This window comes from Saccopteryx bilineata, chromosome 5, assembly GCF_036850765.1.
Source record: "Saccopteryx bilineata isolate mSacBil1 chromosome 5, mSacBil1_pri_phased_curated, whole genome shotgun sequence".
Taxonomy (NCBI): Eukaryota; Metazoa; Chordata; class Mammalia; order Chiroptera; family Emballonuridae; genus Saccopteryx; species Saccopteryx bilineata.
The window spans coordinates 230,662,359-230,688,127 of NC_089494.1; the positions used below are offsets into that span (position 1 = coordinate 230,662,359).

At 35.6% G+C, this 25,769-nt stretch overlaps 1 protein-coding gene across 1 annotated transcript in view; it reads left to right on the plus strand.

The window, feature by feature from the left end:
- The first annotated feature begins 2,781 nt into the window (after positions 1–2,781).
- The window catches only part of CNGA1 (cyclic nucleotide gated channel subunit alpha 1), a 42,875-nt gene continuing 19,887 nt past the window's right edge, over positions 2,782–25,769 (plus strand). The window contains exon 1 of the mRNA XM_066281266.1: positions 2,782–3,011. The gene's annotated coding sequence lies outside the window, so the exon portion shown is untranslated. The remainder of the gene's footprint in view (positions 3,012–25,769) is intronic.

Below are 25,769 nucleotides of genomic sequence, written 5' to 3' on the forward strand. Positions count from 1 at the left end.
ACCATCTCCGCGTGCACCATTTCAAAGAAAATTATGATATATAACAATAATGAAAGAAAATTATAATAAAATATGACTTTAAGATTTTTATAACATCATTTCACAGAACATATAGCCTATTCAACTTATGACCAAATTGTGTTACGACTGGTCTGTCGGAACCAATTGTGGTCGTAAATCGAGCACTCGCTGTAGTTAGAGGCAGTTTAAACAGGATTATAAAGATTTAGAGAGAGCTGACAGAGCAAAACTAAAAGTAGACTACTAAATAGATAATCCAATGTGGCTGTGTTCTTTTTTTCATCAGTCAAGGTTACTTCAGGTCCCAGGAAAAGAAATCCATTCAGATAGACTGAGTTAAGCTATTTGTGCTTTAGGGGGAAAAACCAAGCCAAACTAAACAAAACAAAACATACTCTTTCCCTTTAAACTTGGGTAAATTAGAAAAGTGTCCTAATATTTATGCTTCCATATGAAGGCAACATTTCTACTTACCTTCAATTTCAGCAAAGATAATTTTCCCCAAGAAATCTAGTACAGTTCATTTCCTCCCAAATCATGGGGCTCCTTGAATGTGCTTCCTCAGCTCTGGTTAACACTGTATTGCAAGCACCTCTTCTTGAACCTGTTTTGCTCCTCTGTATCGTCTCTAAGGAAAGGGCTTGCATGTGCTCCTAGACATTAGAACAGTGCTCAGCACAGTGTGGTTCTCAGAAATTACATGTTTAACAAACAAACACTTGAACAAATTTCATGCCTTTATGAAAGATTATTGTTTCTCATTATTAGGCACTTTACATGCATAAAACACAAGTTTCCATTAAAAAAACAGAAATAAATGACTATTTCATTGAATTATATAGTAAAGTATTTAGAAATAAGGTATAAATAATGTCTCTGTAACTCTACATAAGTAAGTTATTTAATAGCCACATGTACCTGGCTATGAAAAGTCTCACTGCAACATGCAGGTGAAGTCTCAGTAATGTGCTGCAAAGCTCCAGTTTAGGGGCTGTCCAGAGCTTAAGTATAGGGAAGAAAGAGAAGAAAAGAAAGTACATTTATTAGGTGTTCTCTTATATACCAACAGAGTGTGGTATGTTATAATCTTGTGCCATTTGTCCTCACAAAAATCTAACGGGGTAGTTATTATATTTCCATTACACAGATAAGAAAATTGAGGCTCAGAAAGGTTAAGTCATTTTCTCAAGATTATACAACTAATAAGCATTATCCCAGGAATGATAATATTCAATTCACCCTTCACTGTAGATTTGGTGTGGGAAAAATGCATGAAAAAAGTGTGAGAGCTAGGAAAAGAAGGTACATTTGAAATAAGTGAGTCATTCCAAAGAGGTAAAGAATTGTGAGTATGTGTGTGTGTGAGAGAGAGATTTATTGGGGGAGGAGCTATTTCATGATGACAAGTTCTATGAAGTGTCATGATGTCAGCCTGGAGTTAAGTTGGCAAGAGGAAAAAAGTTAATTAGAATTATTGCTTTGGTAATTTTATTTAATTTATTAAATTATTTAAGAAAGTTTCAAATAATAAGCAAACTATAAAAAATGAACATTTCATTTCATTAAGAATAAGAAGATCATTTAGAAATATTTTTGAGCAGAAGAAGCATGTCTAGTGATAGGGAAATCAATAAATAAATTATGGAATAATAGAATATGATAGAATATTATGCATTCTTTAAAAAGATGCTTTAGATAGACATTTAGTAATGTAAAGGTGTTAATATAATATTAACTAAAATAAGAATAATTTTATTAAAATATATATGAATATAAACCAAAATGTTAATATCAATTATCACAAAATGGTAAGAATATGTTTCAGTTTTGTTTTCATCCCTTCTGTATTATCCAAATTTTATGAAGCATGTTTTATTTTATAATTGAAAATATATTATTTAAAAATTCTATAATCCATAAGTCAGTTTTTCAAAAGAACTCAGTACTCTGCTGATTTTCTTGCTAAGCATCATGGGATATCTCTTATTTTGATAGTTTCCGAATTCCACTGGGAGCTGCAGCCATTTAGTTGAGCCCATAAATGTTACTGGATTGTTCAATGGCTAATTTTTCAGCAGGACAAATATTGCAACTCCTGGAGAAAGAAGGATGTATTTTTGGAGATGACAGATTGCAATGAAAGCAATTTGCTAAATGAAGACTGTATATATTTCATGCCATTCTGATTTTTAGCCATTAGCAAGCTTTGTGAGTATGTAAATGGTAAAATGTTGCAATAAAAATTCTTAGGGAAATTTGCCTTAGGTCATTAGAATAACATTTAAAAACTACCTGACTTATTGATAATTTTTGCACATCTAAAGCCTGAATTATTCTTTTAGGCAAGCTCATACTCAAATTTTGTATTCTTGACTACATATGTTTCAAACATGCAACTCTTTCACACACCAAACAGGTCAATGAATAAATAAGGGCATCCTACTTATACTTCAATAGCTTTTAATATGATAGCACTATATTTAAAATTTTAATTATGCTTTGTAAAAACCTAGACAATTCTTTCAAGATTGTAACCTTAGGGGAATTGATAATATAACTAATAAAATTCATCAGGCAATATTACCTTTGGTTACTTTTACTTTCAAATTTGTTAAGAGGTGTAGTTCTGAGACATCCCCTTTTATCCCTAACCTTCATACATATTAATAAGCTTAGGCTCCAGCAAAGGATAATGGTGATTGGGTTGCTGTTATTTTCATCCGTATATAAATCCGCAAATCCAATACTGACTCATGAAAATCCTCCCTTGTCAATGTCACAGAAGTGTTTCTTTCCTTGGGAATGATTATGAAAACTAGCCATTTGTGCATGTTTAAAGAAAGGAAAAAGATCAGACTATTTATTATTTAAAAAAAATTAAGACCTGGATTTTGACAATGTCAAGATTTACACTATCTCCCTATTCATTTTGGATGTATCATTGACTTCCATTTCTAGAAGACACCAGTATATTGCTTAAGCAACCAAAGGTAAGAACCCAGTGGTGATTACAGTTGTATTCTCACATATGCTTATACCTCTGTTTTGATCTATTAAAGCATCAGCATTTGCTTTTTTTTTCCATGCTACGTGCTTTCTGCTTTCTAGTTACAGCTAATGATGGTATTTTTATTGGCTTCTCTGTATTTTTGACAAATAAACAAATATTCTGCTAAAATACTATTTTAGTTTAAGTAACAATGAATAAAAACCTGTCAATAAAAATAAGATTCTGCTAATCTGAACTGCACAACATGGTAAATACTACCTGCTTTATGCAAATTTCAAGTTCATTTTTAGAAGTCAAAAAACAATCACTTGGTCAGGTGTGTCTTTCCCTAAAAGACATCTCATATACTGGTTTGCTTCCTTAAAATATTTGAAGACAGAACACCATCAAATTCATACAAATCTTAATGAAAAGATTATCCTGAAAATATGAGCAGTGTTGGGATTCAGCCGATTTGCATCTGTTCAGCAACAAAACTGGAACCTAATTTTTTGTTGAGTTTGGCGAACCGGTTATTTAGTATTTTTTAATTAATATTTTAAAACTCTTTCTTATAATATAATCTGGTTTTGTGTACCTCTTTTGTTCTTATTTAAGTATTAAATGCATGAAATAATAAACTACTTTTTGGTATCTTTTTTTTTCATACTTAAAACAGTCATGAGGACAGAGAACTGGTTGTTAACTTACTTGAATCCCACCACTGAACATGAGCCTCCACTCATTGAAAGCTTCCTAAGGATGAGGTGCTTTATAAGCATTATTATAGCCTATACACCCCTTTTAGAGATGAGTAAGTAATCTAACGAGATTAAGTGGCTCCCTCAGGACAATACATTATTATTACGTAATGGTGCCAGAATTTAAATCACCTTGCCTTCTTTTAATTCTTTATGATAATATTGTAATCAGACTTTTAAGAACTGTTACCAATTACTGTAGTATTTTGTTTTTATAAATTTAAAAACTACTCCTCATCATTTTTGTTGTGCCAAGATTACGGGATTTTTAAATATTTGTGATTTCATTCTGTATTAGAAAGTTGAACATTATTAAACCAAGCTTTTAAAATGTTCCTATCAAAAAGACATGTCTTAAATTGAGTTTTTACATTTTGACCATTTTTGTTTATATATGCTTTAATCAATTTGTTTTACTGCATTTATTCTTTCCATAGGTGTAGTTCACTCATGTCATTGTTAGGTCAAGCAGGCAGACAAAAGAAGAGGAGGGGTGGGCTAAACCATCAGGGTGTAAATAAAAAACCTAATAGTTATTGATTATACTTCATATCCCATAGATAGTTCACCCTCTTTGCTCTGCTCTTGGACTATTTATAAATATTGATCACAAAAATTATCTCAGTAAGGCAGAAAAGTATATAGGCTGCATTCTCTGGCCACACAATCAGATAGTCAGCTATTAATAAGTAAAGTTTAGATTAAGGACTCCACCCCTCAGAAACAGAAAAGAAGACTGTAGGGGAGAGAAAACCAATGTCAAATAGCTCTTTAACTGAAAATAGCAGTACAGCTATTGCAGATCTTGATCTTCTTAATGGATCTTTTTAACCTGGAGAGTTGATATGTGCTAAAAACTAAAATGTCTGGATAAGTAGATTATTTTTTACAGACAAAATCTCTAAATTAAAATTGAAAAGTAAAAATTAAATGGAATAAAAATTATGGGCAAAACAGAGTCTAAGAACTACTTCCAAAAACAGGCAGTGTACCCTAAATATTTTTACTTATAAATTTATTCATCAAATATTTATTAAGTAGCTACTATACACCAGGCATTGTCTTAGGCAGAAATTTTCCTTTGTTTCCTTCCATGTCCCTATGGATAGGTCAAAAGAATAACTCCACATGATGCCAGAGCCTTTACCTTGAGTAAGAGCATGTGAGAATTTGGCTGCTATATTTTAAGTTTTGGCTATGGCACTAACCAAACTCTTCACAGCTCACACCATTCTACACCCCCTTAAAGGAGATGTATAATATATCTTCCCATCAGCAGAAAACCATTGTGCCAAAATTCTTCTAATATAGGTATTTTATAGTGTGGGGAAAATGCTTATAATTACAGTTAATTGTTCTCAAATGTACAAGTGTTACAAAGTATAAATCAACTTAGCTTTAACAATTTATATAGCTTTAATCGATGGAAGGGGAACTGGTAAAATTTAAAATTCAACATCTATTATTGATAAAATAAGAAATAATTAATAAAAGAAAACTTCCTTAATACAATAAAGAAAATTTATCTAAATTCAATGGAAAAAAATAAAAGAAATTCTAGCAACTGAGACAAGACAAGAAGTTCTGATATCTATGAGTTAGCATTGTTCTATAACTTCTATCAATATAATAAGACAGGAGAAAGAAATAAGATATATGTTTGGAGAGATAAAATTATTATCTGCCCCCAAAACCCAAATTAAAACTATTACAACTAAGTTTGATAAGATGATAGGCTACAAAATAAATATGTAAATTTATAGCTCTCTTATAAATCAATAACTAGTTAAATAATATAATAAAAATTTTATTTATAAATAAAATAGAAATAAATAGGATACATTTAATAAGACATGGGTATAGCTTATTATAAAGACCTACAAAGTAGATTTTTAAAAGCCATCAATAAATGAGGAGATGCCCTGGTCGGTTGGCTCAGCGGTAGAGCGTTGGCCTGGCTTGCGGGGGACCCAGGTTCGATTCCCGGCCAGGGCACATAGGAGAAGCGCCCATCTGCTTCTCCACCCCGCTCCCCTTCCTCTCTGTCTCTCTCTTCCCCTCCCACAGCCAAGGCTCCATTGGAACAAAGATGGCCAGGGCGCTGGGGATGGCTCCTTGGCCTCTGCCCCAAGCGCTAGAGTGGCTCTGGTCGCAACAGAGCGATGGCCCGGAGGGGCAGAGCATCGCCCCCTGGTGGGCAGAGTGTCGCCCCTGGTGGGCGTGCAGGGTGGATCCCGGTCGGGCGCATGCGGGAGTCTGTCTGACTGTCTCTCCCCGTTTCCAGCTTCAGAAAAATACAAAAAAATAAATAAGTAAAATAAATGAGGAGACATCCCTTGTCACATGATTAAAAATTTTAAAATATATTAAACATATTTATTCTCCCCAAATTAATCCATAAACTTATTACAGTCTCTTTTAAAACACATTGTTTTCTTGAGGATTTGATAAGTTATTACTGGGAATAATAAATGTATACATTGTACTGTCATAGGAATAGTTATTTAAATGCAGTCATTAAAATAATAGAGTGTAGGTGTTTATTTTCTAATGGTAGTACTTGTGCAATAAAATAAATAACAAAAGTAAAACAAATTTTTTATGTTGTTTATTATGAGCCAGGCATTATGTAAGGTGCTGGACGCATAAACATTACAGCTCATTTGTACCTGCTCTCAAGTCTGGAAAAAGACACTGATGTAAATGGACCATTATAAAATAATTGGCCAATGTGCTGATAAGAGCTTCATCTTGTGTGAGTCCTGACAGGGAGCCACAAGCACCCAGGCATCCTAATTACAGCCATGAGACATGTTTACTCTTTTCTTCATTCCTTACCTTTTTCACATGCAGTTTCCTCTCCCCCAAATGCTCATTTCCTCTATTGCCTGGCAGACACTCATCCTTCAAAACCCAGTTACATATTCCCTACTTGGGAAGCTTTTGTGAAGTTCGCATCTACAGAGTTGGAACAAAATTGTCACACAAAAAAGTTGTTACACAATATTTTCATACTGTGTTTTTATTACTTGTAGGGTTCTCTTACTAACTTCTCTAGGGCTCAAAGCCTGTCTTAACCAACATTCGATTCTTTTTCTTTCCCTCCTTGACAGCTCAACAAGCTACATGGTGCTGCTGTTGATTTAACACCTGCTCAACAAATGCTGAGAGCAAAAACATTAATTAAGTACAGATTGGTTCAGGGGTAGTCAACCTTTTTATACCTACCGCCCACTTTTGTATCTCTGTTAGTAGTAAAATTTTCTAACCACCCACCGGTTCCACAGTAATGGTGATTTATAAAGTAGGGAAGTAACCTTACTTTATAAAATTTATAAAGCAGAGTTACAGCAAGTTAAAGCATATAATAATAATTACTTACCAAGTACTTTATGACGGATTTTTGCTAAGTTTGGCAGAATAAATCTTTATAAAACAACTTACTATAGTTAAATCTATCTTTTTATTTATACTTAGGTTGCTCCGCTACAGCCCACCATGAAAGCTGGAATGCCCACTAGTGGGCGGTAGGGACTACCACTGGTTTATGTTATCTGAAAATTGTTTGCAAGCAAAAATATTAGTATTATCAATGTGTTCTGTTTGAGTATAAGGTATAAATTTGTAAGAAAAGCTGGAAAAATTATTCTGAATTTTGACTATTCTTGTGACTGACAAAATCTCTGTGTAATTAGTCATAGGAAGCTCAAGTGCTGGATTCTAAGTTTTTATTTGCCTTTTATGTATTTCTTCACCTTTATTATTTCATCAATAGTTTGTATTTGATTTGTTCCAGGGGATATTAAATTTAAAAAAAAAAAGTAAGTTCTCTGTCATTAAGAATCTTAGTGGATAAGGCTCTGGCTGGTTAGCCAAGTACATTAGAGTGTCATCAGGAAACACCAAGGTTGAGTGTTTGATTGAGGACAGGGCATGTATGGGAAGCGACCAATGAGCGCACGGCTAAATGGAACAACAAATGAATACTTCCCTCTTCCTCCCTCCCTCCCTCTGTCTCTCTGTCTCTCTCTCTTACTTCCTCTGTCTCTCTGAAATCAATAAAAAAAAATCTTAGTGAATACTAGGAAAGTAGGACATTCACATGCAAACATAGACATAGGACAAGGAAGTAAATGCTTAGGGAAAAAGAATAATTTAAAAATATAGTCAATACATATGGTGAAATCACAGTAGATTTTATAGAAAATGGAACCCTAAGTTCAACTTTCCAAAAACACCCCTCATCAACATGCATTTCTTGGAAAATTCCATTATGAAACAGACAGGATGAGGTACCCTAATGTCAAAGGGTAGGAAGCCTTCAGTAATCAGAATTTATGAAATTTTGTGATCAAATTTTGAAATTCTGGATACTTTCTGACTCAATGGAAATAATGGGGACAGTAATACATTAAGGCCCTCAACCATCCTGCAAAGTCTTTTCCTTGCCCTTAGTTACTATACCATCTTGATTTAGAAAAAATACTTTGTTTCATGATGGAGGGTCCTGTGATGCTCCAGAGTCACAATATATGTGACTTTATAGTTGTAATGAATTCTTTACACTTATTTGAAAACTTTCTAGTTCTGGTTACTAGGAATGTAGTAGTGAACAAAGATATTTTGCTCTCATGATGCTTACATTTCTGGCATTTAAAGGACTCTTATTTTACCATGTTTTCTTGTAAAATATTTTAACTAAAAAATAGGACTGGAAAATGTATTTGGTTATTTGATGCTTTTGTTAATTGGATTTTGAGTATCTTAGATTTTATTTTATGATGGTTGCTTTGGAAATCTTCTGTGGATTGTGAAGGTAATGATAATGACTATGATAATAATGACCTCCTTGGTGAATTTGTTTCTTCCTGAGAAAGTATTATGCGCTTTCTTCATAAGTTGATAACGATTGACATAACAAGCCTGACAGGTCCCAGTGTTTGCCATGGGCACACATCCAAAAGTGTTGATCAGCTCGGCTTTCGTTTTCACGGGCATCACAGCCTGTGTATGATTCTATAGAGATAACTGTTAAATAGTTGCCTTGACAAATTTGACTTCTCAAAGTTGTAGTTTAAAGGGGTAGATATTAAAGAAAGATTATTTTAATCATTTTAGCTGCGTCTCCATAAGAAAGTTGATGGTTGCCTTTCTCTCTGAGTTGGAGATTATGTAATAATATCATCAACTTGTTTTTATATAACTCTTCATAGCCTTCAGTATTGCTTTACATAGTTTTTTTTTTCCATTAGGTCCATACAGAGAAACATTAAATGAGGCAGGAAAGGTGTTATCATCTCTACTGTACAGAGAGGAAACTGAAGCTTGGAAAGATCTCTGCTGAGGTCTCACGGGCAGATTGAAGAGCTAGGACCCAAGCAAGGGATGGCATCTTCGCCATGCAAGTGATGGCTGTTTTCAGGTTCTGGCTACCTCTCTGCTGCAGAGCCAGCAAAGCCTGTTGTCGATGGTTGCACAACTCTGGGAGCATTGTTAAATATCATATTAAGAAACAATCAAGCTTGGTAGTTGACTACTGAGATTGGAAAACATTATTTTTGTAGAGCCAGCAAAGCCTGTTGGGGCTGGTTCACATAACTCTACAAGCATTGTTAAATATTAAGAAACAATCTATGAGGATTATAAGAGGGAAAGGTGGGTGAGGGGAGGCAGTAGAGGATGATGGGGGATAAATGACAATGGGATGGAAGGAGACTTGATTTGGGGTAAACATACACTACAATATACAGTTGATGTATTATAGACTTGTATACCTGATATCTATATAATTTTATTAACCAATGTTAATTCAATAAATTTAGTTAAAAATTATAAAAATAATCTAAGCTATGCCATTTACTACTGAAATTTGAAAGGACTGGAAAACATTATTTTAAAACAAAAGTGCTGACACAAATTATTTTTGCTACTAAACAAAATCCCATGTAAAAATATTTCCATTATTCCTCACTGAAAAATAAATTAGGAGAAAATGCAGAATACAAAGAAGTAAGCAAAAACACTTATGCCACCACTAAAATCTTAGCATATTTAACTGTAAGGTGCTTATCTTTTCTATGTACACATAAACAATTTTCAATAAAATAAGATGATACTATAAATATTTCTTAACAATCTGCTTTTTTTTGCTTACCACTATCATAAACATTTTTATTAGTTGTTAATGTTTTGAGAAAAATATTTTAATATCTACCCTTTTATGATAAAATTAATATGTACTCATTATATAAAATAATATAGAGATCTATTCTGCAGAGGTAACTATTGATTACAGTTTAGTGCATATTCTTCTCCATTTTTTTTATGAGGCCTGCATTTTACTGGTTGTTTCAGCTGATTAGAATACCTTTGTAAAGAAAGCTTTGCTCGGTCCTGGCCGATTGCTCAGTGGGTAGAGTGCCAGCCCAGCGTATGGAAAACCCAGATTTGATTACCAGTCAGGGCACACAGGAGAAGTGATCATCTGTTTCTCCCCCTTTCTTTCCCTCTTTCCCTCCCACAGCTAATGGCTGAATTGGTTCCAGCGTGGCCCTGGACACGGGCCCTGGGCCCTAGACAGGGTTGGTTGGGGTGCATGAGGGAGTCCTCACTATCTCCCCTCTCTCACCTAGAAAAAAAAAGCTTTACTTAGAGCATCATGTATTTTAAGAAGGTACATATTTTACTTACTAGTGTGTCAATATAACAAATAATGTAAAAGCAACAAATAAATAAGTTATAGCCATCTTTTGGGACAAGCATGCAGACTTTCACTCCAGAAAGGACCAATATACAGGTATTCTTATACATGTTGAATTGCCTTTGGCTATAATTAAGTGGTGTGGGTGCTCTGAGCTGCATAATATGTAACTGTCCTTGTTTAAAGATGATACTTTAACACAATGGTTCTCAAAGTGTGTGCCAGAGCGCACTGGTGCACCCTAGAAGATTTCCAGGTGCACCCTATTGTATTCTATAGAAATATGTGCCTGTTGGGGACCAAGAAAACCAACAAGGTTTTTGGAGTTTAGAGTTTTGGGGAACAGAAGTGTGGGGAATTGACTGTAAACTAACAGTCTGCCCAACCCCTCACCTCACTTGCCTGATTAGGTTGCAAAAGGCTGTTAAGCTGTGGTGCTATATTGTTTACACTACCCGCCATGTTCCCCAGAAAGACTGGAGGCAAGTTTCTTCTATGCTTTGGTGTAAAGTTAAGATGATGTATGGTGGAGGTTTTCTGCATTCAAAACAATTAAGAGTAAAAAGAGAGGAATTCTTCAATGTATTGATGAGGAAATGAGAGTCTGCCTCTCAAACATATGCCCAAACATTGAAGAAATTGCTAGGACAGATCAGGCTCATGTTTCTCATAAACACAAGAATGAAAAAACTTAACACATTTGCACCAGGACCTGCCAAATTTACTAAATCTTACTAAGAAAGTATCTATAGATATATAAAAAGATAACTTTTTGTCATTTTTTAATTTTTTAACCCCTCTCTTTTACAAATTCTAAAAAGCATAACTCTAAAAATGTTTTTTAATGTCAGAATAAATTTAATTTTGTCGTATTTATTTTGTTGAATTACCATAAAAGCATGCTTGGACTTTATATTTTTTCTTTAATATTTGACTTAGTTATTATAACATATTTCTCAGAAACTTGTATATAGTGCACCTACAATTATTTGTAGGATTTTAAATGCGCTCCAGCTTCAAAAAGTTTGAGAACCACTGCTTTAAAGTCTGAGTACTCTCAGCCTTACAGACTGAAGCCATTCAGTCTTCAAATTTATCCAGAACCAGTCACTGGGGATGAATAAATCAGCTAAAAGACTTAGTCAAAGTCAAGAGGTAGCAAGCACCTGACAAATCCTAGTGATCGTGAGGATGAAGAAGACAGTGTGCAAGCCAGAGCAGTTGCAAAATGGAATCTGTAAGGCTTGACAGAGTGACCCGCTGGGAAGGACAGAGTCAATGATAACTAACTCCAAGTTCTAAGTGAATTTGAGTGAATGAAGAGCAGTGGGATCCTAAACGATATCGTTGGAAGTGAAAACTCCCAAGGCCACCCCTTTAGTTACTCAGTGTTTTTAGATAGGTTTTCTGAATTTATGGCACTGCATTAGAAATAATTGGCCGAATCCAAAAGACACACTTTTATGGAGAAGGCCCCACTGATAGGAATGAAGCAGGGACAAGCAAGTATCAGTTTGGGGCAATTGGTGACTGAGTTCCCATATCCTGGCGTTTCTGAGCTGCATGGGAAGAGCTTCGGCTTTGCAGCCTGTTTTTACATACGAGCTCTACAGGAAAAGTCGTATGACCTTGAAAATCATTGAACCTTTCTGAGCTTCGCGTCCTCTCCTGTGAAATGGAGGACGTGAAGCCACGCCTGATTCTTATATGGCTTAAATGTGCTAACCTAACATTATGCCTGAGCTGCAGCAGCCACTCAATAAACATTTCTTCCCTTTCTCTCTTTGTCCCTATGGTCCGAAAGTATAGAGGCTGCAAAAGGCTTACTGATGCAGTGTGAAGGAGTCACGAACACTTCCCAGAGGCATTTGCACAGAAGTAATCAGAGATGTTTCACTTGAAGTCTGAGGAACTGTTTAGAATTTGAACAGATTCTGATGATGCACCGCCTAAAACATCTGATCTATTTCGAAAGAGACTGATGTTTTTCTATTTCTAAACTGCCACATCCAAATCCTTCACTCCACCCTCATCTTTTTCCACTAAAACGTATCTTTCAATCTTTGTCTTAGACATCTCCTGACCTCCTTGTTACAACTCCACATTCAGCTGCACTTACTATACTGATGTTCTTTCCTACCGAGTCTCACCGTGATTCTGGGCAATCTCCGCAGCTACAAAATATGATGCATTGGAGTCATCTGAGTCCCTAGCTTAGAGATGCGTGTCTTCCACAACTCCCGTGACCCTTTCCTTCATTGTGGCCACCTGAGTCCTTTACTCAGAGCTCTTTCATCTCCAGGCTTGTAACCTTCAGTACAGCATCTCATTTCCTGACTCAATCTCCTTTGCTTCCAGCTCTTACTCTCTTTCCCACTAGACTTATTCTTCAACCTTATTGAGATATTTATCCCCCTGACCTACAGTCTCCTAGTGTATATTCCTTCCCAGCATCCCCTTCTTCTCTCTCCAGTCTAAGACCTGTGATGTGTCATTTAGATAAAACTTCTCAACTCCTCTGTCCTCTTGTCCCTCAACCGTAGCTACTGACCCCAATCTTGGGTTATTCCAGATATCTGCCTTTTGGTCTCTTTCTCACCAGAGTTAGTGTGCACGGTGAGAGAATATCACAATACCCTGTGCAGTGTTGCATCAGTTGGGATGCCAGAGAGCCTCTGTAATCCTTTCACAAATAGCTACTCCAGATCCCTCCTGTTGCCTGCAGTGTCTATTGCACACTTGATTTACAATCTCTAAATTCTCACCCAGTTGGAAAACTGGGAGTTTCCTCACTTAGACTCCTTTAATGACTCATCCTCTTTAGGCTAACACAGCACTCAGTGCAAACAGTGACTAGCCCTGCCTTCCTCTTCGCCTCCTTCCTTGTCACTTACTCTTGTGAACTCCACCATTTGATCTGCTGTGGTTGACCTGAGGCACTGCGCCCTCTCATGTGGCTTTTGTTGTGTTTTTGTTTTTGTTTCATTTTGTTTTGTATTTGCTACTGCTTTTACCTAGAATCCTATTCCACATTGCAATCTACTTGGTAGATGTCTGCTCTTGGTCCAAGATCACTCTAAATTTGTGTTTTTAGGAAGCTTTATCTCAAGCCCCCGCAGAAAACTAGGTTCATCTCCTCTTGGCTCCCACAGCAACCCTTAGCACAGACTTGTCTTCTATGTACTTAATCTTAGTTTTTGATCCCCTTTAGTTCTTTGCGCCCTCTATTGATTTCTAAGGACTGCTGTAATAATCTAACCCAAACTTGGTGGCTTAAAACAACAGAAATTTATTGTTTCAGTTCTAGAAGCCAAAAGTACCAAATCAAGGTACTGGTAGGGCCGTGTTCCCTCTGACTGCACTAAGGAAGAATCTGCCCCATGTCTGTTTCATAGCTTCTGGTTGCCACAAGCGTTCCTTGACTTGCAGATGCATCCATCACTCCAATTCGCCATCTCCAAAGTGTTCTGTGTATCTTCACATAGTCGTCTCTGTGTGTGTGTGTGTCTCTCTCTGTGCCCAAATTTCCCTTGTTTATAAGGATATCAATCATATTGGATTAGAGTTCATCCTTAAGACCTCATTTTAACCTGATTACCTCTAGATCGAACCAATTTTCAAATAAGGTCACATTCTAAGGGAGTTAGGACTTCAAGATACCATTTTTTAAAAGGACACGATTGAATCTATAACACACCTCTTTTCCATTCTGTATTCTAGAAGAGAAAACTGCCTTTATGGAAGCATCTGCATGCTCTCTGAGGTTATCCAGTCTAGAATCCCACCAGGAGATTGACAGCGAGGCAGTAAGGTGACATGAGGTCAGAGTAGAGTGCCCTGGTGGCATTCTTCCTATGGCCTATGGCCTTCCTTTTTTTTGGGGGGGAGTATTATTTATTTATTTAATCAAATGAGAGGTGGGGAAGCAGAGAAACAGACTCCCACATGTGCCCGACCAGGATCCAGCCACAAGTCCTCTATGGGGCGGTGTTCTGCCCATCTGGGGCCGCTGCTCTGTTGCTCAGCAACAGAGCTATTTTAGCACCTGAGGTGAAGCCATGGAGCCACCTTCAGTGCCTGGGGTTAACTTTGTTCAAACCATTCAAACCATGCTGCTGGAAGGAAGGGGGGGGAGAAAAAGGGAGAGGGAGAGAGAGGGAGATAGAGAGAGAGAGAGAGAGAGAGAGAGAGAGAGAGAGAGGAAGGGTGAGGAAGCAGATGGTCACTTCTCCTGTATGCCTGACTGGGAATCAAACCCAAGACTTCCACAAGCTGAGCTAACACTCTACCGCTGACCCAACCAGCCAGAGCCACTGTGGCCTTCCTTTGTGTTGGCTGTGTCTTTCAGTGGTAAGTCAATTTCTCATGGGCAGTTACTCACATAACTGCCTCTTTTTCCAGAGCTATGACCATTCCTTCTGCTTGTGTTTGGAGCTCAGGGGAGGTAGCTGATTGGCAGCTAGCAATCCCAGGATACCACACTATGCTTTATGGTTCCTTTACACCAACACCTTTGTAAATAGTCCATTTGGAAACAAACCTGTTATAAAATTAACCCCATTTTGAGTGTGCCTTTTGAGACCCTAAAGATATCTGCAAAAGTGTTACTTATCTCTTGAGTATTTGTTTTATTAACTATAATATGTATTCTTGAAAGCATACATCATATTTTTTATTGTTTGAATTTATAGCACTTAGCACATTTCCTGCTGCTAGTAGGTGTTGAATAAATATTTTTGGTGGGAGGGAGAGGATAATGAAAGGAAGGAAGAAAGGATTGAAGGACTATCATCACTAAGCAGTTTTTTGGTCATAATTTAGTTTTCTGACAGCTTCACAATCTTTTCCTGACACTAAGTCAATTCAGTAGCCATTCTGTATGCCTGCTCTGTGCACACCTCTTCACTGGGTGCTAAGGATGCTGACTGGTAAATAGACTTGGCTCATCCCTCTAGTAATTTTTTTCAGTGAATGGGCCAGTGTAGCTAGAGCTTAGTAAAGCAGGGAATGTTTTTGGGGTGGGGTTGGAAATAGGGCTTTAGACTAATGAAATGGGGTTTGGAAGATCTTCTGTGGTTATAGAAAGAGAATTGATGAGCAATATTGAGGGACAAGTTGAGATTCCATAGGAAGAATTTATAATGTACCTAATCCAATTGATCATGTACTCTGCTATCAGATTAATCTTCCCAAAGTACATTGGGATAACATCATTCTTGTGCCTTAAAACCTTCAATGATTTCTTCTTGTGGAATGAAGAATGAGGACCTATTTTGACAAAATCCTCTTACTTTTCCATGTCTATTTCCTACTGCTTCTCTGTGCCCACCAGTTAAAGCAGATGACTCTCTATTCTGACAGGTTCCCTCTTCCATCAGCGTGACTTTTCTCATGAATTCCCTTTTACCCAGAAAGAAATGTCTTTTCTCTAGCCCATTTCCACTTGTAAAATCCTACCCGCGCATGCCCCTCATTTTCTGTTTGCTTTTAGATCCTTGCTCATGCTCCCCTGCAACCTGTGTGCCCCATTGCCCACTGGCTTTGTTTTAGGTTCAGCCACTGGGTGACCCTCGTGGAGGAGAGGTGAAGTCAGGTCACTTCTCCGCTCATGCTTTGTTCCTGGCAGCGTCTCCCACTGGGGGTCCATCTCCCACGGGCAGCCTCGTCCTCTCTGATCCCATTCCTGCGGAGCAGCCCTGATTCAGGCTCCAGGAAACTCCCTCTTTCTTTCTCTCCCCTGCTCCAGGGGTAGTCGTTGTGCTCTGTTGTTGCTCATCTCTGGGTTTTCCCACTTTCCCTGTTTAGGTTTTCCAATACCTTTGTTATTAGTTCTCTATTAAATTCTCACTATTGAACCATCCGATTTGGCCCTTTTTCTGATTAGACACTAATGGTAGACCATGCTCTTGTCCAGTGCTATCTTCCTCATGAACCTCTTTTAATCATGTAGCTGAAAGTGATTTTTCCTTTCCTTTTTAAAAACTCCCCTGGTATTACACTCACACACACACACACACACACACACACACACACACACACACACACACTATTCCAGCTATCATATTTTTCTCATAATATAACTCTATTAAAATTGCCACTAATTTTGAAACAAAGAAAAGATATTCTCAGAAATTAAAGAAGAGATATTGATGATTATAAATACTTATTTTAGTTCCCTGATGGGTCCCAAACTATTTACTCTGTTTGGTGTTCTTGTCTTGTTCCCTGTTGCTAGTTCTATGCACTTGGGGTTTCTTCCTTATAGTATCAGGCAGAGAACTTGTACCTGGTATATACTCTTTAGTTTTTGAGATGGACATAGACATTAATCACTTGGCATGCATTTTTTTTCTTCTTTTCTAATTATCCATTACTAGCATACAAAAATAATATTAAATTTTTACCTTGTCTTTTTATCCTGTGACCTTGCTGAGTTTGCTGATTTGTTCAAATTATTATTATTATTTTTTGTAGATTCTTTAGGGTTGTCTACATAAACTATTATGTCATATGCAAATGATTTTACTTTTTTAAAATATGGATGCCTTTTATTTCTTGTTTTTGGCATCCTGCATGGTCTAAGACTTCCGGTACAATATTGAATACTTTTATAATATCCTTGCCTTATTCTTGACTTTAAGGGGAATGTGTTACGTCTTTGGTCACTAAGTATGATGTTAGCTGTAGATTTTTTTATAAATGCTCTTTCTCAGGTTGAGGAACTTCCTTTCTACTTTCCTAAAAGTTTGCTAAGAGTTTTTATTATGAATAGATATTAAATTTTGTCAAATGCTTTTCTACGTTAGTTTAAATGATCATATGATTTTCTCATTGTTTTTCTATTAATATGGTGAATTTCATTGATTATATTTTGCAAATTTAAACCGATATTTCTCACCTTAAGTTATAAAATTGGCTTTGTGTTATACTAGTTATTTATTAGTTGTATCTTTGAGAATTGATGCTAAAGGTTTCAGATTTGTATATCTAAAATACCAGAGAGTAACAGTAACCTTGAAGCCTTTCCTAATCATTAATTTCTCTCTCTCACTAGGGCATTAAGAAATACAGATGTAATTGAGATAGTGCAACAACAGCCACTGGCATAGAGTAATGTTTCATAAAATGTGATTCAGGAACTGCTCAAAACAGAATTTCTTATGATGCTTCATAAAATTGTATATTCATGTGCCCTATACCATCCTCATTTAGACTCTGAAAGCAGGGTCCTGAAATCTGCATTATAAACAAATACTACAGGTATTATTCATACTAAACTTAGAAAACCATGGATACATAGTTAATTAGGTGTGTATGTGTTGTTTATGTGTGTGTGTGTGGGGGTGTACAACATAACTTTTCTGCTTTTTGATATAAAACAGATATTATCATTGTGATTTTCAAGAAGTGAAAGCTGAGATTCAGTGAGGTTAAAAACTCACTCGATTTTTAGTTTTTTGAGGAACCATCATACTTTCTTCCATAATGGTTGTACTACTTTACATTTCCACTAACAGTGGATGAGGGTTCCTTTTTCTCCACAGCCTCTCCAACACTTGTTATTACCTGTCTTGTTGATAATAGCTAATCTAAAAGGCGTGCGGTGGTATCTCATTGTAGTTTTCATTTGCATTTCTTTAATATCTTAGCTAATGAAGATGAGCATCTTTTCATATATCTGTTGGCCATTTGTATTTCTTCCTGGGAGAAGTGTCTGTTCATGTCCTCTTCCCATTTTTTTATTGGATTGTTTGTGAGTTTGTTGTTGAGTTTTATGAGTTCTTTCTATATTTTGGATATTAGGCCCTTATCTGAGCTGTTGTTTGAAAATATCATCTCCCATTTAGTTGGCTGTCTGTTTTGTTGACCCAGCAATCCCTCTACTGGGTATATACCCTCAACACTCAAAAACATTGGTATGTAAAGTCACATGCAGCCCCGTGATCATTGCAGCATTGTTCACAGTGGCCAAAACATAGAAAGAAACAAAAAGCCCTTCAATAGATGACAGGATAAAGAAGATGTGGTACATATATACTATGGAATACTACTCAGTCATAAGAAATGATGACATCGGATCATTTACAACAACATGGATGGATCTTGATAACATTATACAGAGTGAAATAAGTAAATCAGAAAAAAAACTAAGAACTGCATGATTCCATACATAGGTGGGACATAAAAACAAGATTAAGAGACATGGACAAGAGTGTGGTGGTTACTGGGCATGGGGGGGAGGGAGGAGAGGGAAGGAGAGGGGGGAGTGGAGGGGCACAAAAAAAACTAGATAGAAGGTGATGGAAGACAATTTGACTTTGGGTGATGGGTATGCAACATAATTAAATGTCAAAATAACCTGGAGATGTTTTCTCTGAACATATGTACCCTGATTAATTAATGTCATCTCATTAAAATTAATTAAAAAAACTCACTCGAGTTCATTCAGTTAGTAAGTGATAGAGTCAGGTTTTGAATCTAAGTCAGAGTCTGATGACAATAAAATAGACTGCGTCCTGGGCGTTCATAGCTCATGTTACATTGCAATTTTGTCTGCATTTTCCATAAGATTTTCTCAGCCATTTTCTATGCTATATCCTTTTGTAGTATTTTACATGCTCATTAAGTGAAGAATTTTTGTGATTCAATTAAAAATAGAAGCTGACATTTACTTTCCAAAGCATTTATGTCCCTTTGAGTCCTAATTTTGACTCAAAGATCTGTGTTTGGAAAAATTAATTCTTTAGAAGAAGAATCTTTTGGTTCTTTTTAGATGCTCTGCTAGCAATCTTATGATACCAAAAAATATGAAAAGTATATTAAAAAATAAAAGAATTATTTATTGTTAAAAAACCTTTCTTCAAACTACAGACTAATTTTACCTTTTAATACAAATGCAAAAATTCAAAACAAAATATTAATAGCTAAGATCCAATAGCATATGAAAAAAGAACTTACCATAAACAAGAAGGGTTTATTCTACAACTATTAAATAATTTATTAATATAGTTCATAATATTAATAGTCAAAGGAAAAATAAGATTGTTTCTTATAAAATACCACCTTTAATAAAAATCAACATTCATTTTAAATTCCAATTTTTAAATAAATGAAAAAATAGTAATAAATGGAGACATGAATAAACATCAATCTCAAAAGGGCATAAAAAGGGACAAATATAAGGTGACAGAAAATGACATGACTTTGGGTGATGGGTATACAACGTAATCAACAATTCAAATGCTTTAGAAACATTTACCTGGAACCTATGTATTCTTATTCATCAATGTCACCTTGTTAAAGTTACGTTTTTAAATAAAATTTTTTTAAAAATCACTATTTGTCACCATGCTTAAGAGGAAAACTCTAGAAGCATCCTCATAAAGCCAAGAACCATGCTATGTATCTAAGACAGTTTTGATATTAAGATATCAACAGTGTTACTTATATTCTAGAAGTTTTATTCAAGGCAATTGAACATCAAAGCTAAATACCTCTTTAAAAAGAGAAAAAAATAACTTTGTGTAAATGATATGATTATATTACTAAAAACATAAATTAGAATAAAAACTACTAAAAATAATTCTTATAAAGATCACCAAGGTGGCTGGCTTCATAATAAGTAAAGAAAACAATTTTATGACAGAAAAGATAATGAGTAAAAATAATACAAGGGAAAACTATCCAAATGACAACAGAAACAAAAATATAAAACATCTAGGAGTTAACTATAAAAATGTGGGACCTATATGTAGGAACTTTTTTGAAAACAAAGAAAAATAGTTGTCTAACTTATATAATTTTAATTCAAATCATGTCAAAATCTTAGTGGTTGATAAGGCAAATTTAGGAGGATGACATTTCAAATCACTAGGGAAAAGATAGATTGTCAATTACTAATTAAACACTTCAGAATATTGGCTACTCATTTAAAAAATATAAAGTTAAATTCCTACATCACATCTTAACCAAAATAATTTTGAAGTACATTAAAATTTAAATTTGAAAAAAGAAACCATTATAATAGTGGGGAAATATATTTGTAAATAAAGTCTGGAGTAGGATATTGAGTGTCTTTACTTTTTATTTATGTTTTCCATTCTTTTTCTAGAGTTATTATATATGTAAAAAGTGATTATATAATTAAAAAAAAAGTTTTTCCTATGTAAAACACTTAGGTCAACATGAAATTTTGGGATAAAGGAAGTAATTTCCTTTTTCTTTCGGTCTGAGTGAAGTCCAGATTTAGTTTGTTCTGACTATAAGGATAGTATCTGTCTTTCTTTAATTTTTTACTCACATAATTTTTTTCTATGTTGTGATAGATGGAATAATTGTTTGTTCTCTCTTAGTCATAAGGCATGAGGTCTCTCAGAGAGAGTGTTCATTGATGACAATATGCTGGTAAATACAACCACAATAGTCACTTCTCTATTTTGATGTTGAAAAGGTGTTAATGGAGCAATTAACCCCTTTAAAAGTGGTGTCACTTAATAAGAATTACTTTAATTATATTTAAAATACTGTATTTCAAACACATGTATATTTTCATTAAAAGCATCACTAAAACACTTCACTGCTGCTTATTTTCATTAGTTGTTTCAATACTAAGGTGAGATAAAGAGCATTATTTATTATTATACTTACTTGAAGATTTAGCAGTTTACAAATATGAATTTTACTATAAATAATAAAGTCTGTTTAACATATTTTTCTACTTCAAATAATTTTTTTCACTTTAATTTAGTTAAGAGTCTTGTGAATAAAGAGAGGACAACTGGGGATAGTTCTACCTTGGGATCCCTCAGGACAGATAGTATAAATAGATGGAGATGGTATGGTATTCATTGTAACTCAAAGGTGTGTGTACTGTGAGCAATATATTCTTTAAGCTGATAATGGAAGTGACTGTTTACTGGGCTCTTACTACATGCCAGGCATAATACTAAATCATTTAATCCTCATAACAGACTGAGGTGCAAATATATATTATCCAGGGAGAAAAAGAATTTCTAAAGAACAAAGCTGTCCAACAATGGAATGGGCTACTCCTAAGGCAGTAAGTCCCCATGATAAAAAAAAACAACAGGTTTTTATTGATCAGGAAAGCAGTGGAGACACTCCTGACTCAAGAAGGAGGTTGGTTCAAATGACATTTGGGGTTATTACTTCTTCTGGATTCTTATGATTTACCCTACAGAGGCCATTGTACCTTGCAATGTAAACCAAATAACACCAAAAAAAAAGAAAAAAAAGATCATTCAATTTAAAATCCAAATATCATGTTTAAACATCTCAATTCTTTCCATCAGTCAAGGCATTTAGTGTTATTTGTTTAGACACATAATATATGTAGCCTTTGGTTTATTTTTTTTACCCTTGAGATCCTATTGTCCTCAAATTTAAAAGTGGGTTACCGAAATAGTACACTAGAATTATGAGGACTTTAATATTAAAATTCAAATATGTTTTTGACTTCTCAGTTCTGGTATAAAAGGTTTTTGGGAAATTCATAATCAGTGTACTAAAGAAGTAAAAGGCACAGATTTCAGCCTTGTGCATACTTTGGTTCATGTCTCTACTATATTTGGTCCACTTTCTGGCTGTGTCAGCTGAGCCCCAGGTCTCTTTTCCTTGGGTAAGGAAACTGAAAGATAATGCTTACCTCACAGTTTTGTAGTGAGTCTTAGATGTTTTGTGCCTGACATGTAGTGAGAACCCAGTAAATGGTTGCTTCTATTATTATATTAAAAATTTATCATCATATTACATATACTTAATTTTTAAACTTTTCATTTTTTTGATGCCAATATCTTTTTATTTAAAAAAGATAAAATTTACATATAGCAAAATGCATATATATTTGATCAATGTATACATTCATGTAACTTCCTTCCTACTTGCATTCCAGAAAGTTCCCTTATGCGCCTTTCCAGTAAATTCTCACTTTCTTTTCTCCACCCTAGACAACTACTGTTCTGATTTTTATCACCATTGATAATTTTGCGTGTTCTTGAATTTTATATAAATGGAAAAATAAAATATATACTTTTGAATCTAGTTTCCTTCCAAATAGTGTTTTTGAGATTTATTCATGTTGTTGTATCACTAGTTCATTCTTTTTTATAGCTGAAAAGTACTTCATTATATAAACTAGTTTGTTTATCTATTCTCCTAACTGATGAAAGTGCTTCCATTTGGTGATTTTACAATATATAGCTGCTGTAACCTTTCTTGTACAAAGGTTTTTGTTTGTGCATAATATCATTTCTATTGCGTAAATACCTACAGTGGAATTACCAACTAAAAGAGTAGCTGTATGTTTACCTTTGTAAGAAACTGACAGTTTGCCAAAGAGGTTGTATCATCTTCCCTTTCACCAGAGATGTGAATGATATTTGATATTGTCAGTCAAGTTTTAGCCATTGTACTGTGTGTAATGATACATCACTGTGATTTTGTTTTTTGTTTATCTGATGACTAATGATGGTAAGCACATTTTTGGGGGTTATTTATAGTCTACCTTAGACTACACTTGAGTAGGATCCTTTGAATCCTTTTTCTGATTAGACTCAGACCTTTGGCTCTTTTCTTGGCCCATTTATTCCAGCCTCATATTGAAAATTCTCCAAACTTGTTCTCACCAACCTTAATATCTGATCAAATTCTGCATTCCCCACTCCTATCACTCTTATCGCCTTGGTCTGCCTTCAGCGAAAATCCTTCCTGTTGAGTCAGTTTAGCAAGAATTCCTGCGGCCTTACTGTTTCTTCTTATTAATCACTTCCCATCCATTGACACTCCATTTTTGCTTGGCTCTAAAGGTCCACTTGTCCTTGTTGTATTTAAAGTTGAGCCCCATCTTTTCTCCTTATTGTAAAACCTCATTGTAGTAGCCTCCCTGAATAAGGTCTGTGTTGGTCAAATAAGTTTGTAAATATGATATATATGTTTGCTCGCTTATACTTTGCATTGGGTGTGGGGGATAGGCTGTAAGCAGGCAGGGTCATTATAGCCTAAGGCTTAGTTTTAAAACTAAGCCTTTCTCACCCTTTTAATACTAAGATCTTTTCAAAACTAAGCTTTTTTCCACATCTTTGACTGTTGCATGATGTGGGGTGGTACACTCTCATGAGGAATCCCATTATGCCTCAGATAAGTAACTTTGTATCAGAGACTTCCTTGTTTGTATATTGGCTTAAAGGTTTTTATTTTTACACTATAAAATGGGGCAGAGGAGCGCATGCTGGAGGAGAGCAGAGAAAGGCCATGTGGAGGGGTGGAGAAGCAACTTAGATAGTGGAGTGATGAAGGAGAAGTCAGTTTGTGCAGAGTTTGTGCAGAGAGAAGGAGATGGGGAACAGAGGTGAAAAAGGCTGGTGTTGGTCAAATAAGTTTGCAAATTGATATATATGTTTGGTCGCTTATAGTTTGCATTGGGTGTGGGAGACAGGCTGTAAGCCAGCAGGGTGGTTATAGCCTAAGCACAGGGGTCCCCAAACTACAGCCCGCGGGCCGCATGCAGCCCCCTGAGGCCATTTATCCGGCCCCCGCTGCACTTCTGGAAGGGGCACCTCTTTCATTGGTGGTCAGTGAGAGGAGCATAGTTTCCATTGAAATACTGGTCAGTTTGTTGATTTAAATTTACTTGTTCTTTATTTTAAATATTGCATTTGTTCTCATTTTGTTTTTTTACTTTAAAATAAGATATGTGCAGTGTGCATAGGGATTTGTTCATAGTTTTTTTTTATAGTATGGCCCTCCAACAGTCTGAGGGACAGTGAACTGGCCCCCTGTGTAAAAAGTTTGGGGACCCCTGGCCTAAGGCTTAGTTTTAAGACTAAGCTTTTCCCCACATCCTTGACTGTTGCATGATGTGGGGTAGTGCACTCTCATGAGGAATCCCATTATGCCTTAGATAAGTGACTTTGTATCAGTGACTTCCTTATTTGTATACTGGATTAAAGGTTTTGATTTCTACACTATAAAATGGGGCAGACCGGGAACTTGCTCTCTCTCAGTTCCTGAGATTAGTATTAGAGAGAAGAGCAGAGAAAGGCCACATGGAGCAGGCCAGAGAAGCAGCCAAGATGGTGGAGTACTGAGGGAGAAGCCAGTTTGTGCAGAGTTTGTGTAGAGAGAAGGAGATTGGAAACAGAGGTGAATAAGGCTGGTGAGCTAGAAATCTTTGATTCTAGGAAACTCGGATAAGTCAGTGGCTTTGGGAGCCCTGAATGGAAAGGGAAGTGTCTTCCCACTGTGTGTATTTCTTGCCTGCTGGGTGCAAGCTAGGATTAAAGCTGATGGCCCACCAGTTCTTGCCTCTGTTGTTTTATTACCGTCTGTCTTACCAACAATGTCATAAGTAACTTTTTCTTTAATAGACAACCTTGAATTCATTTCTGTGGCAGTGTGAGGTAGGTGTAGAGATTCTCTTGTTTTTCCTTTTAAGACTAGTATTTACTTTATTTGCACACTAAGGCCACAATATTTTGAAGGTCCCAAAGTGAAACATGCAGTAATAGAAGCTGACAATTTCTTGGTGGGACAATGACTCCTAGATGAATGTGTACCATTCATTGTTGTTATTGATTTTTACTTTCCTCAGATTTTTCTATTTTCTTGGCCTCTAATTAAGCAGGACAGTTTTTTGTGAAGAGGAAGCTCAGACTGTCTGTGTCGGCACTTATAATTGCCCCATACTCTCTTCCTAGTGATTTGCACCTTTCTTTCTCTTTATTTCTCCTCCCACTCCCCAAATCTCCATGTTTCATGTCTTTATGGAAATCATATAACATTTTGTTTATAAGCATTTTGTTTCTTGTGTTCTTAAATTCTACAAATAATCAAAGTAATTGTATCACAGTAAGTTATTTTATTTTTGTAAAAAATATAAATTATTTTGTAGCTCCTACTTTATTACTTATGTTTTCATTGAAAGAATAAAGTCATTATAATAATGAATTATGTTTATGGTACACAGTTAGGACTTGATGCAGGATTGATTCCCACTTAATATTACAAAGCTTTACAAAGCTCAACTGCTCCTGAATGAACTTTTCCAAAGAGCTCACAGTCTGGTAGAGCAGACAGACATGTTAGAAGCTGTGCATTAGCCTGAGTCAGTATAAAGAGGTAGAGAACTATGGATCCAAAAAAAAAGAGTCTGTTGAATTCTTATGTCCAAGATGTTTAAGTAGTCATCAAACTCTTCACAGAGGTGACCTAAAACTGATGTTTGAAGAACAAATAAGATTTTTTTCTTAGAAAACAAAAAGAGTCAATAATTTCATATCTA